Source organism: Triturus cristatus, chromosome 3_2, assembly GCF_964204655.1.
Source record: "Triturus cristatus chromosome 3_2, aTriCri1.1, whole genome shotgun sequence".
NCBI classification, from domain to species: Eukaryota; Metazoa; Chordata; class Amphibia; order Caudata; family Salamandridae; genus Triturus; species Triturus cristatus.
This window is the reverse complement of record NC_140584.1, coordinates 610,804,152-610,816,204: the sequence shown is the minus strand read 5'-3', so window position 1 is coordinate 610,816,204 and position 12,053 is coordinate 610,804,152.

The following is a 12,053-nucleotide window of genomic DNA, read 5'->3' as shown; positions in this document are numbered from 1 at the left end:
AGTCAGGCATTGACAGTAAATTGCAGTTGTGAAATATGTAGATTGTGTGCAGTTCCCTTACCACTTGCACTGTAGTGAATGAGTTTTGGTAAGCTCATGGGGATAGTGGTGCTTGTCTAGAATCATTCTGTGAGTTAGTGTGTATTTGGGATCAGTATGAGAGAATCATTTGGTAACATCATGTATTTGCTGACAGATAACTGTTTTAAAATCTGTCATGTTGAGAAGTTTTAGAAGCATTAGAATCCAGTCTTTGCTTATATGTTGATTAAATGAGTCATGCTTTGACACTGATGTGCTGTACTTAAATATGTAGATTGTGTGCAGTACCCTTACATCTTCTAGACTAGTGAATGAGTTTTGGTAAACTCCTAGGATAGTGTTGCTTGTCTAAAATCACACTGTAAGACTGTGTGCATTTGGGTAAGGATTGTGAGAGAAGCATTTGGTAACATCGTGAATTTGCTGACAGATAACTGTTTTAAAACCTGTCATGTTGTCAAGTTTTAGTAGCATTAGAAGACAGTTATGGCTTATGCTTTCATTATATGAGTCAGGCATTGACACAAAAGTGCAGTCATGAAATATGAAGATTGTGTGCAGTTCGCTTACCACTTCCACAGTAGTGAATGTTTTTTGTTAAACTCCTAGGTATAGTGGTTGTTGTCTAGAATTACACTGTGAGTCTGTGTGCATTTGAGAACCACTGTGAGAGAAGCATTTGGTAAGATCGTGTATTTGCTGACAGATAACTAATTTAAAACCTCTCATGTTGTCAAGTTTTAGTAGCATTAGAAGCTAGTCTTTGCTAATGCATTGATAAAATGAGTCAGGGTTTGACACTAAGGTGCAGTACCATGTACTATTCTGTTTACTGTGGCAGAACTGAAAATTTTAAAGTTTTACCTAAGCACTGTCCTAGAAGTAGTCTGATTATTTAGTCAGTTTCTCAGTACCAAATAGATTGCTTCAAATAAAAGTGTTCTGGCATACTATACACTTGTCTTTTACACCTTCAATTCCCTAGTCAGTATCCATACACTTCCAGGAAACATCCTGTCACTTCCTTTGCAGTCCTCTAGAGACCCATTCAACAGCATGTACTAATCCATTGACTGTGCCAAAACTCAAACACTTATAAATTCACCTAGACACTCTCTTTCCAGTACTCTAATGATTCAGTCACTGCCTAAGTATTCATGCACTGAGCCAGTTCTTAGCACATGGACCACGTCAAACCCATATCCATTATGCATGCAGTCCTCTAACCACCTACACACTTGTCTTTCACACCTTCAATTCCCCAGTCAGTATCCGTTCACTTTCAGCAAACACCCTGTCACTGCCGTTGCACTCCTCTAGTGACCCATTCAGCATCATGTACTAATCCATTCACAGCGCCAAATCCTAATAAATTCACCCAGGCACTCTCCTTGCAGTACTCTAATCATTCAGTCAGTACACAAGTACTCATCCAGTGACCCAGGCCTTAGTATATGGACTGCTTCAAACCCTTATCCTTTATGTATGCAGTCCTCTAACCACCTACACAATTGTCTTTCACACCTTCAATTCCCTAGTCAGTATCCATACACTTCCAGGAAATACCCTGTGACTCTATTTGCAGTCCTCTAGTGACCCATTCAGCACCATGTACTAATCCATTCACTGTGCTAAAACCCAAACACTTATAAATTCACCAAGATACTATCTTTGCAGTACTCTAATCATTCAGTCAGTGCCTAAGTATTCATACACTGAGCCAGGCCTTAACACATGGACTGCTTCAAACCCCTATGCACTATGCATGCAGTCTTCTAACCACCTAGACACTTGTCTTTCACACTTTCAATTTCCTAGTCAGTATCCATACAGTCCAGCACTTGTCACTGCCTTTGCACTCCTCTAGTGACCCATTCAGTACCAAGCACTAATCTATTCTCTGTGCAAAAAGCCTAGCACTTATAAATTCACCTAGGCACTCTCCTTGCTGTACGATAATCATTCAGTCAGTACCCAAGTAGTCATGCAGTGAGCCAGGCCTTAGCACAAGGACTGCTTTAAAAGCCTATGCAGTATGGATGCAGTCCTCTAATCACCTACACAGTTGTGTTTCACACCTTCTATTCCCTAGTTAGTATTCATACTCTTCTAGCAAACACCCTGTGAGTCACCAAGTGTGTCTCCTTATACTACTGTAATCATTTAGTCAGTTAGCATGTAATGTTTTAGTGAGGTAGGCTTTAGGGCATGAACTGCTTCAAAGTAGTATGCACTATGCATGTAGTGTTTTAATGATCGTCACACTTGTGGTTCAGGGCTATAGTTTCATAGTCAGTTTTTATATAAAATGTGTTTGTACAGAAATGGAATAGTATAAATTTGAAAGTTATTAATATACATTTATTTGTGATTCTTTTTTACAGATACAGAACAGGAGTGTTTCTCATCTGTTTGCACTCTTCTCGTGCAAGATTGTTTGGATGAAGGGTCCTTAGGTGTTTCATCATACTTGCTGTGCCGCACGAGTATTTTTTGTTAGGATCTCCTCGTAACAGAACTCTTTGGCAAATCTTGCGAGTGACGAAGGTGGCATTGGTCTTTGTTTGCTCCTTGGAAAAAGTGAAAAATGTCCTCACCACTGAAGAAAAACGTTGTTTGTGTGGTGCCTTCTGCAAAACATTTTCTTCAGATTCGGTAAATATTTTAAAGCGGCAACATTTACAGTTTTTGTAAGTTGAACTTATAAAATTTTGTTAGCTGTATGCATTTTATATATCTGTGATTTGTTTCTTGTGGTATTTTGTTGAGAATACCATGTTGTTGTTTTTTTAACAATCTTTCTTATTTTCCAGGTCTGTCGTCGACATCCATTGTCCCCACAGTAGTGTTCCGCCTTGTTGTTTTTTATTATTGTTGTTACATTTTGTTTATTAGTTTATTGTTCATATATATGTTAATAAAAAAAGAAAGTTTGAAAATAGTTTTTCTTTTATATATTTATTATTATAAAAAATAAAGTTTGAAAAAAAAATTATAACGTTTTTGGTTGTTCTCTTAACTGCTGTGGGACTATTTCTTGTTCTTATTACTGTTATTTGATGGAGTCCACCATGGTGTTACATTTTGGGGGACTTATCGCTGGAATACTGGTGATATCTGCAGTATGCACTAACTTCTGAATAGTGTGTTAGATTTATCTCAACTTTACTTCCGTTAAAGTGCTGATAATGAAATGGAGAGTAGCCGTTCCCGTGCAAAAAGACACGAGGTGCACCTTTCCGATTTATTCTAAATACTAAAATCCTGTATTGAATTGCACTGAGGTATTGGCTGCAATTACAGTGTACACACAAAATCTATTAAGAAATCTTATTATATTTTTATTGATTGGGAATAGTGCGTCAGGTGCTGGATCTTGATGAGATACACTGCTCAGTTCGTATATTGTTCTGCACACAAAAAAAATCACATCACAACTTTCACACCAATTGCAATGCGAAACAAATTCCAGCGATAAGACACGTTAGCACCAAGGATTTTACACCTGCTTTCTGCTGGTGTTAAGCAGGACAACTACCTGCACCATGAAAGGGAACACAGTCAAGAGCCACACCAGAACACCCACAGGTACCATAGAGTCAATGAGCCTGATACAGGGATACCCTTGAGGGACAGAAGACTCATCTCAACAACTCCAGGACCGCCAATGCCCCCCAAACCCACATCTTAGTAAGTGTGTCCCTGTGGTCATTGTCTTAGCATGATAGGCACGAGCCCTGCAACATCACAGTGTGCTGTCACCTCAGCGTTGGCAGTGAGCCTGGATGTGTAGCTACGCACGCATCCTCCTGCATGCACAACTGGCGTGTGCTGGTCTGGGGTTCACAGGTCAGTGCAGGGGTGTGCCTATCCGGCAAGGGGAACGGGGTGTCTCGGACATGTCCGTGTACATGAAGTGCGGTAAGTGTGTCTCTGTGTTCTGGTGTGGCCTGCTACAAGAGCCGCAGCAGTTGATGTTGTAAACTGGCATGCACCACCTCCAAACGGCACTGTGATGTTGTAGTTGGAATGTAGCAGGACATGCGCAAATAGGCATTACAATGGTGTGCTGTACGAGTGCACGAGATACAACAGCACACCGTACAAAAGTGTGGGGGCTCGTGGGAGGGAGGTGCAGCCATTTGGAAACATAACACACAGTGAACTCGACCATGTGCCACATGCTGGGCATCTCATCCATGATGACCACGGTCGCAGACATCCCACAACACCAACAACTGGCCTTTGTACACATCCTGTATGAATGCAGCGTGGTTTTCACTTCTATGCTCGTTCAGTGGTGTGATGTTGGCGGGTTGTGTGACTTGTGCTGCTTTTTGGTGTGTTTCATTTTGGCCATTGTTAGTCTATATGTGTGTTGTACTTAATTGTGCATGTGTGCCATTCTGCCCATCTCCCCCTCTCCCCCCACTCCCTGCTTCTTCCTCTTCCTACTGCTGTTGTGTCTATAATATTGTTGCTGCATACATAAATACATGTAAAGAATAAATTAGAATAGTTCCTTGATTCTTTTAGGTTTCAAAACTTCTCTATTGGTTTCTTTTTAATTTTCCATATGAACCGTTTTTTAAATATTGAACAACACATAGAAGTCAGAAGTGCAACGTATTCTATCAACACACTTTCTAGAACATTCTACAACACGTGCAGGTTAAAAGTTCATCAATTTTTTAAAACTTAACGATATTTTGTTGTAAGATTTTCTTGAATATTTAACGACACGTGCAGGTTAAAAGTTGACGATTGTTTTAAGTTCGAACAGTGCCTTTCAAATGCAAGTAGCTGGTGTGGTTGATCTGAGCAAATTTTATCCTTTAATATGTACTCCACGTTGAAACTGCTTTTTCTTAACCAATCACAAAGATGCTTTTCCAAAAACTAATGTGCACCCTACTTTTAAAAAAGAATGCTTTTCATGATATCTTCAGAGATAAGTTATAGATGGGAATTAGCATTTAAAAAACCTTTGAAATTCACTGAATAAAACATAGGTTTCAGGGGCGTTATAGTTAAGAATTGGCATTTAAAAAACCTTAGAAATTCACTGAAAAAACCAAAGGTTTCATTGGTGTTATAGTTAGCTGGACATTTCCCTCGTACAAAACCCTAGAAATTCCCCTGTTATAGTTAGTTCAGCTAACTATAACTCGCGCCCCCGCAATGCACTGCTGATGACGTCACATATTACATCACTCATGACATGGTCAGTGACATCACTGATGACATCACTGATGACATCTCAAATGACATCACTCAACTTCACTTTTTTTCCTTTGGAAAACTACCACTTTCAGCTCAAGCCTTCTTCTGGCTACTATTGCTCCTTCACGTCAAAATGCTTAGAGTATGGATTGTGGGCCACAGCTATATCTGTTTGGCTCAAGAGGCTGAAAAAAATAGAGGAATTGACAGGGACTAGAATGTGCAAAATTTGCAGATTACTTGGTTTGGCCAGAGAGGGTTAAAGTCTAATCAGTTGCTTGCTTTGGTTAAATCCATTGTGGATTCCCAAACTCCTCACCTCATGATTGTGCACTGTGGTGGCAACAACCTAGGCACATTGACTGGGATAGGGTTAGAAATCCTAATGAAAGAAAACTTTGCAGAACTGATGTCGTTTTTCTCTCACACTGTCTTGGTATACTCTAAAATATCCCAAAGACAGAAATGGAAGTGATCAATGCAATTCTGTCCACTGATTGACAAAGCCAGGAAACATGTTAATAAAACTGCTTCTGCATTCCTCAGAGACCATTGTATGGTCTGTATCTATAACAGTAATCTGCGTTTTGACATGAATGGAATTTAAAGAAATGATGGAGTGCACTTTACAGATGAAGGCAACAGGATGTTTCTAAGTAACCTGAAACTCTGCATCTGGTCTCATGTGTAGCAGCCATATACACAAAACCAACACAACGGCTCTTGTCAGAGCCACCCTAGTGCACAACATATTGTGAAGTGTTTTTCTAAAGGTTTGTTTTAGCTTTAGTTTTTGGGGATCTTAACGATGACGTGGCGATTCCTGCAGACATGTCATGAAAATAGAAAACAAAAGCAGAAATTCAATGGCCACCAACACACCTAAAATAATATGTAAAAAAATCCATTCTGATCATTGGCCTACACACATTTGTAAATACATACTTCTTTCAAAGCATGTTTAAACTCATGTCTTTGGACCAGGTTCCTTTAAAAACAATCTTTCGGATCTTTTCCTGTTCTCGCGGGTACGTAGCAAAAGCGGAAAGCAAAAGCAGGATTTCAATAGCCACCACCACATTTAAACATTATAACTATATGATTAATTGTAACCATCACAGTAGATAACTCATTATATAAATAGCTCTATAAAAACATTTATCAGAATCTCAATATCTTTATAATTATGCGTTTAATGATTCACTAATCTTCACAATGATGTTGGTAATTGTGACATCCCCGTGATGGTACAGGAAGGGGCCGGGCTTTGGTCGCGTCATCATGGCAAATATTGCATGCGCTTAAAAAAACTTAATTTTGGACACATAACTTGTGTCACAACACCTCCGTTTCTCCACCGTGGGGTCAGAGTATCTCCACCCTGACCCCTTATGTGGGCTTTCACACAGATTTTGAGCCCCAGGAACCTTTCCCAATAGATAAAATGGTGGATGCAACTTTCTATTCCAGCCAATCAGAGCATTCCCCTTGGTGAGTGCTATTGCGATTAAACGCGAAACTTCTGTTAAATATCCACGGCCAGAGATATCACTATAATTTTCGGCTTAAATTTCTCATTAACTACTGAACAGATTTACATCAAATAAACGTAAGGCATTTCCTTGAATGAAAAACTACCTCTCTGCCACATTTGGTGTAAGCTCGGGCTGTAGAGGAGGCTAAAGTATCCTACAGGAATTTACATTACAAATCCAACCTTATTTCACACACCAAATTCCCGGTCCCCAATGCATGAACCACCCCAAAATGTTCCCATTCAATAGATCCCACCCTGAAATTTTTGGCAAAATTTCATGCAGATTGATCAAACAACGTAAAAGTTATAGCCAAGTCAAAAAATGCTTTTCCTATGGAAACTAGGTCCTAACTATAACTACAGTTTCTCGTTTGACAATAACTTTGGCGCCATTTGACGACACTTCACAAAATACTCTGAACTGATATGACTCTCACTTCAGCTGCTATCTTGAAAGTTTCGGTGTGATCTGTCAAGCAGGGGATGAGAACCAGGGGGTGCTTAAAAGTGTGTTTTCTCCATGTTAATTCCCATAGGATATTTAAATACGGCTCTAGCAACTATTGAATGGATTTACACAAAATTTGGCAGAACGGTAGATGTTTGCCCAAGGAAGTGCCTTTTTGTGACTTAGTGTAAATTCGCTCAGTAGCTTCAGAGTTATTTAAAGACATTTCTAGTTGTATATGTAGGTGGATCCGTGACCCCTCCCAATCACATGCTGAGATCTGATTGGCTGCCAACACTTCAAACCAGGAAGTGTTGGCAGCCATCTTGTAACTCGGTTGAAATTGGGTCACAGAAAAAAACATTAAAAAAGAATATGGGGCAGGATAGAAACACCGTGAAACCCCAGGCCTAATGGGGGGGGGGGTCCCACCGGGACCCTGCAGGACCAAAAAAAGCTTTTTTTTTTACATTATCCTCAGGTTCCATGGATCTGCCTGAAATGTTTTCTAAAAAATGAAGCACGGGCTCCTAAGCTTTGTTCATTATCAGCACATGGGTAGACCAGGTCCTGGGGTAATTATGCATATATAGGAGTGAGAGTGCATGGGCATCCCCTTCTATGGCTTACTAATGCACCGGGGACCACCACTTCCCTGGGGCATCTTCAAAACAATGTGTTGGATGCCTGTACGACCTCTGCCGCTACCCTGGAGACCACCATCACACCGGGTCTTATAATTTTATAAAAATGGGGGGCCTTTAGGACTTCCTAAGAGACCGCCCAGGGATTTACTTGAAAATAATGTGAGGGGGCAGCAAAGACCTCCTGCAGTCCCAGAGGCCACCACTTCCCTGAGGCTTTAATCAGAGATAGTGTGGGGGCTGTGCAGACACCACGCAATCCTGTGGATGCCAGCTCTCCAGGGATTTAATTAGAGATAATGGGGGGAGTGAGTGGCCCCTCCACAGCCCAGGGGACCACAATCTTCCCAGTGCATCAATTAGAAATAATGCGGGGGCCCCATGGACTGTCAATCTGTCAATCATTCTTTCATGGCCAGTGCCTCTATATATAATAGGTATATATATACATATATATATATAATTACCTACTGGCAGTCGCCAGTAGGTAGGTATAATTAGGGCCTATTTTCCATAGGAAATACGCAACATTCTATTTGGAATAACGTTGGCGCCGATTGACGAATCTTCGCAAAATTTTCCAAACTTTTGGTCAGCTTCGGTCTTCTCCTATCCTGAAAATTTCACGGTGATTCGTCAAGCGGGTGCCGAGAAAAAAGGGGGGTCCAAAAACACGTTTTCCCCATGCATTTTCCCATAGGACCTGTTGACGCAGCTACAGTCCGAACTGCTGAATGGAATTACACAAAATTTGGCAAAGAGGTAGTCTTCAGTTCTGACTCGTGCCTTTTGCTTAAATGGTGTAAATCCGTTCAGTAGTTCATGAGAAAATTAGAGTTAAAAAGATAGATACATCTGGGCAGAGCCTAACCACACATCTTATCGTGGGATCTGATTGGCTGTCAGTACTGCATCCAAGAAGTGTTGGCAGCCATCTTGGGACCAATATACATGATAGCAGCTCATTAAAAAGCATTGCAGTTAATAGAAGGTTTTAAGTCTTTAGTCACATTATAAACCATTTGTTGATGGTACCATACTCATTTTAGGAATTGTGGTGTGTTCTAAGGTGATTTTACCATGTGAAAAAGCCTTCTGCTGTGATATCATGAATCATGTTTGAGAGAAAACTATTTTCTCATGCTTTTCCCACAGAGGTTTGGAAGGTGATCTATAAGCTAAACTGAGAGCATATTTTCTGTAAATTCACATTATCTTTCTCAGTCATGTGAGAATGAAGTCTGACATTCTCAGTAAAACATGTACATCCAACAAGGGCAGAGACTGTCAGTTGATTCCTTTGTGTTCTACTGCAGCTTCCCAGAGTGTTCTAAAGAACAACTAGAGCGCTAACAGTCTTACTTATGACAAAAGTACGGCACACCTGAAGCCATCTTGATTGGAATAAAGTGGTAACACTTAAAACATTTAATTTACAAATGAACAAAATGAGGGGGTTCATTTTGCCATAGAAATTATGATTAGTGCTGCAGAAAGAAAAATTAGGGCACATTTTGACTTCTCAAATCCTCTTCTATTTCATAAAAAAATTCTGACATGTAGACTGAAACATGCACTTTGAATACCAGCAGCAGACTTCCCCGGTGAGCAGTAGCTTTACTACAGTGATCTAATGAGCAACTAGAGTGCTAACATGCAGAATTTATGGCAAATGTGTGACACATCTGAATGCCTTCTTGATGGAACCAAGGTAAACAACTGAAAGTATTTCCTACTGAGGAGACTGCAGTAAATGAGGAAATTAGGAAACTTCATAACAAATAAATCTCCCAAGATGGCCACCAGAGACAAAAGAGCCCAAATGTAGCCCAAATATCACCCAGATGTAGCCCAAGTATAGCCCAATGACAGAATGTCCCAGAGTGTTCTAACAAACAACTAGAGCGCTAACAGTTTTACTTATGACAAAAACATGGCACACCTGAAGCCATCTTGATTGGAATAAAGTGGTAACACTTAAAACATTTAATTTACAAAGGAACAAAATGAGGGGGTTAATTTTGCCATAGAAATTATGATTAGTGCTGCAGAAAGAAAAATTAGGGCACATTTTGACTTCTCAAATCCTCTTCTATTTCATTAAAAAATTCTGATATGCAGACTGCAACATGCACTTTTAATACCAGCTGTAGCCCACATGTAGCCCAATGACAGAAGTGTGCAAAACACTTATTTTTTGTGTATTTGCAGTTTTATATAGTGCAGACTTGTCAGGTATTGGAGTGCTTTACATGAGCATTGGTTACATCACACAAGATCAAATTCATTTTGGTTGTAGACATGGGGAGATTAAGTGATTTGACCAGAATCACAGAATGTTGAGCTGAAGCAGAAACTCTAACCTGGTTCCCCAGTTGCAAAGTCTGCAGCTCTGGAAGTAACACCACATCCTCTCCCCTAGGTGCAACATTTAATCAAGTGGTCAACTGGATAAAAAAAATAAAGATTACAAATAATTTAAAAGTTCTTCGTCGCTATTTGAAAACTCAGAAAATATGTCCTCATTTTAGTTTTTTAGAGCACTTACCATAAGTTTGATGCAAATAAGACCCTCTCATATATGTAATTTCTTAAGGAAATGCTCTAGGTATTACAGTTTTGAATACATCAAGATGATGTCAGGCGTTCTACACTTTTGTAATAAATATAGAATGTTAGCAATTTAGTTGTTCATTGGGATTAGGCCTGGGCCAAAATTCCTTTCCGTTCGCGGAAATTGCGATAATTTTGCATTTTCGCATTCCGTGGAAAGCGCGAAAATGACAAAATTTCCGCATTTCGCAGTTTAGCGATAATTTGTTTCTTGCTCGCGCTGTAAAACAAATACATTCTCGCGTGCGCGCGATCGCCTTACCTGAATCCCCGCGTTCGCTGACAAGTTTTCCCGACCCGGTCGCGTTCTCCACGAGATATTGGATTGTTGGTAGCCATTTTGCGCTGTCTCGCAACAGTTTGCGCTCACATTGTCGCGCGATCACGTCATTTGTCGCGCGATCACGTCATTCGTGATCATGCACCGCGCGAGTATGAGAAGATTGAGATCTCGAACACGTCATTCTACACCGCGAGCGAGAGGGTGAGGACGCGGGCACATCTAATCGAACGCGAAAAGGAGAAAAAGACCCCGAACACGTCATATCATATCCAACGCGACAGGGAGCAAGAGAACGCGATCATGTCATTTCCGACCCGCCATCGACATCCGGCGGAAGTAATGTGAAGCTCGAGAACTCGAACATGTAAAATTTTCAATTTGGAGAGGAATATCAGCTCTAGCAGCATGTAACCTTCTGCAAATGCTGATTTTGGATTAAAACAACTCCTCATATTGACATTTGGCTGTCCTTTTTTGTGCAAGGAGTCCTTTTTTAAAAAGGTGGGGAGAGGGAGGAAGTGACACAGAATCTCCAACTTCCTGTTCCTGTCCAGCAGGCTCCTCCCAGTGCTTTGTCCATCTCCTGCTCATTCTGCCTTTGGATTTGGAGCTGGAAAGATCACTCTTTTTGTCTGCTGCATCATTGCAATTGGATTTGAGGATTTGTGGAATAGGATATTTTACAAGTAAGTGGTTGTTGTGTCTGTTTGATTGTGGGCATTGCAGTTGTTGTAACTACAATTTATTTTTGATAGCTATCATCATTCCTTTTTTTTTAAAATGTTGTGGGTAGTAGTAGTAGGCCCGAGCTAGTCATGGGCATGGCCTCATGGGTGTGTGCATGATGAAGCAACTGTTCCTTTTGGTGTTTTTTTAATGTATTTCATTTTCAAGCATCATTTAGGGCATGGATGGCATTGGATTGAGTTGGTGAAGTGTGTTTTTTGGGGCTGGCCTTTCTGATGTTGTTGTGCCTGGCCATGTGGCTGGTGGCCATTTTGAAGCCTAGGCCTGCAAGCTTGCCTGGCCTTGTCTGCCAACAGGCCTGCTTCATCCACTAGGATCAGAGCAGGTAGCCACAGCTTTATTAATCAAGTGTTTTCTGTGTGGTCTGTTGAATTTAGACTTCATTTAGGGCATGGATGGCATTGGATTGAGTTGGGGAAGTGTGCTTTTTGGGGGTGGCCTTTCTGATGTTGTTGGGCCTGGCCATGTGGCTGGTGGCCATTTTGAAGCCTAGGCCTGCAAGCTTGCCTGGCCTTG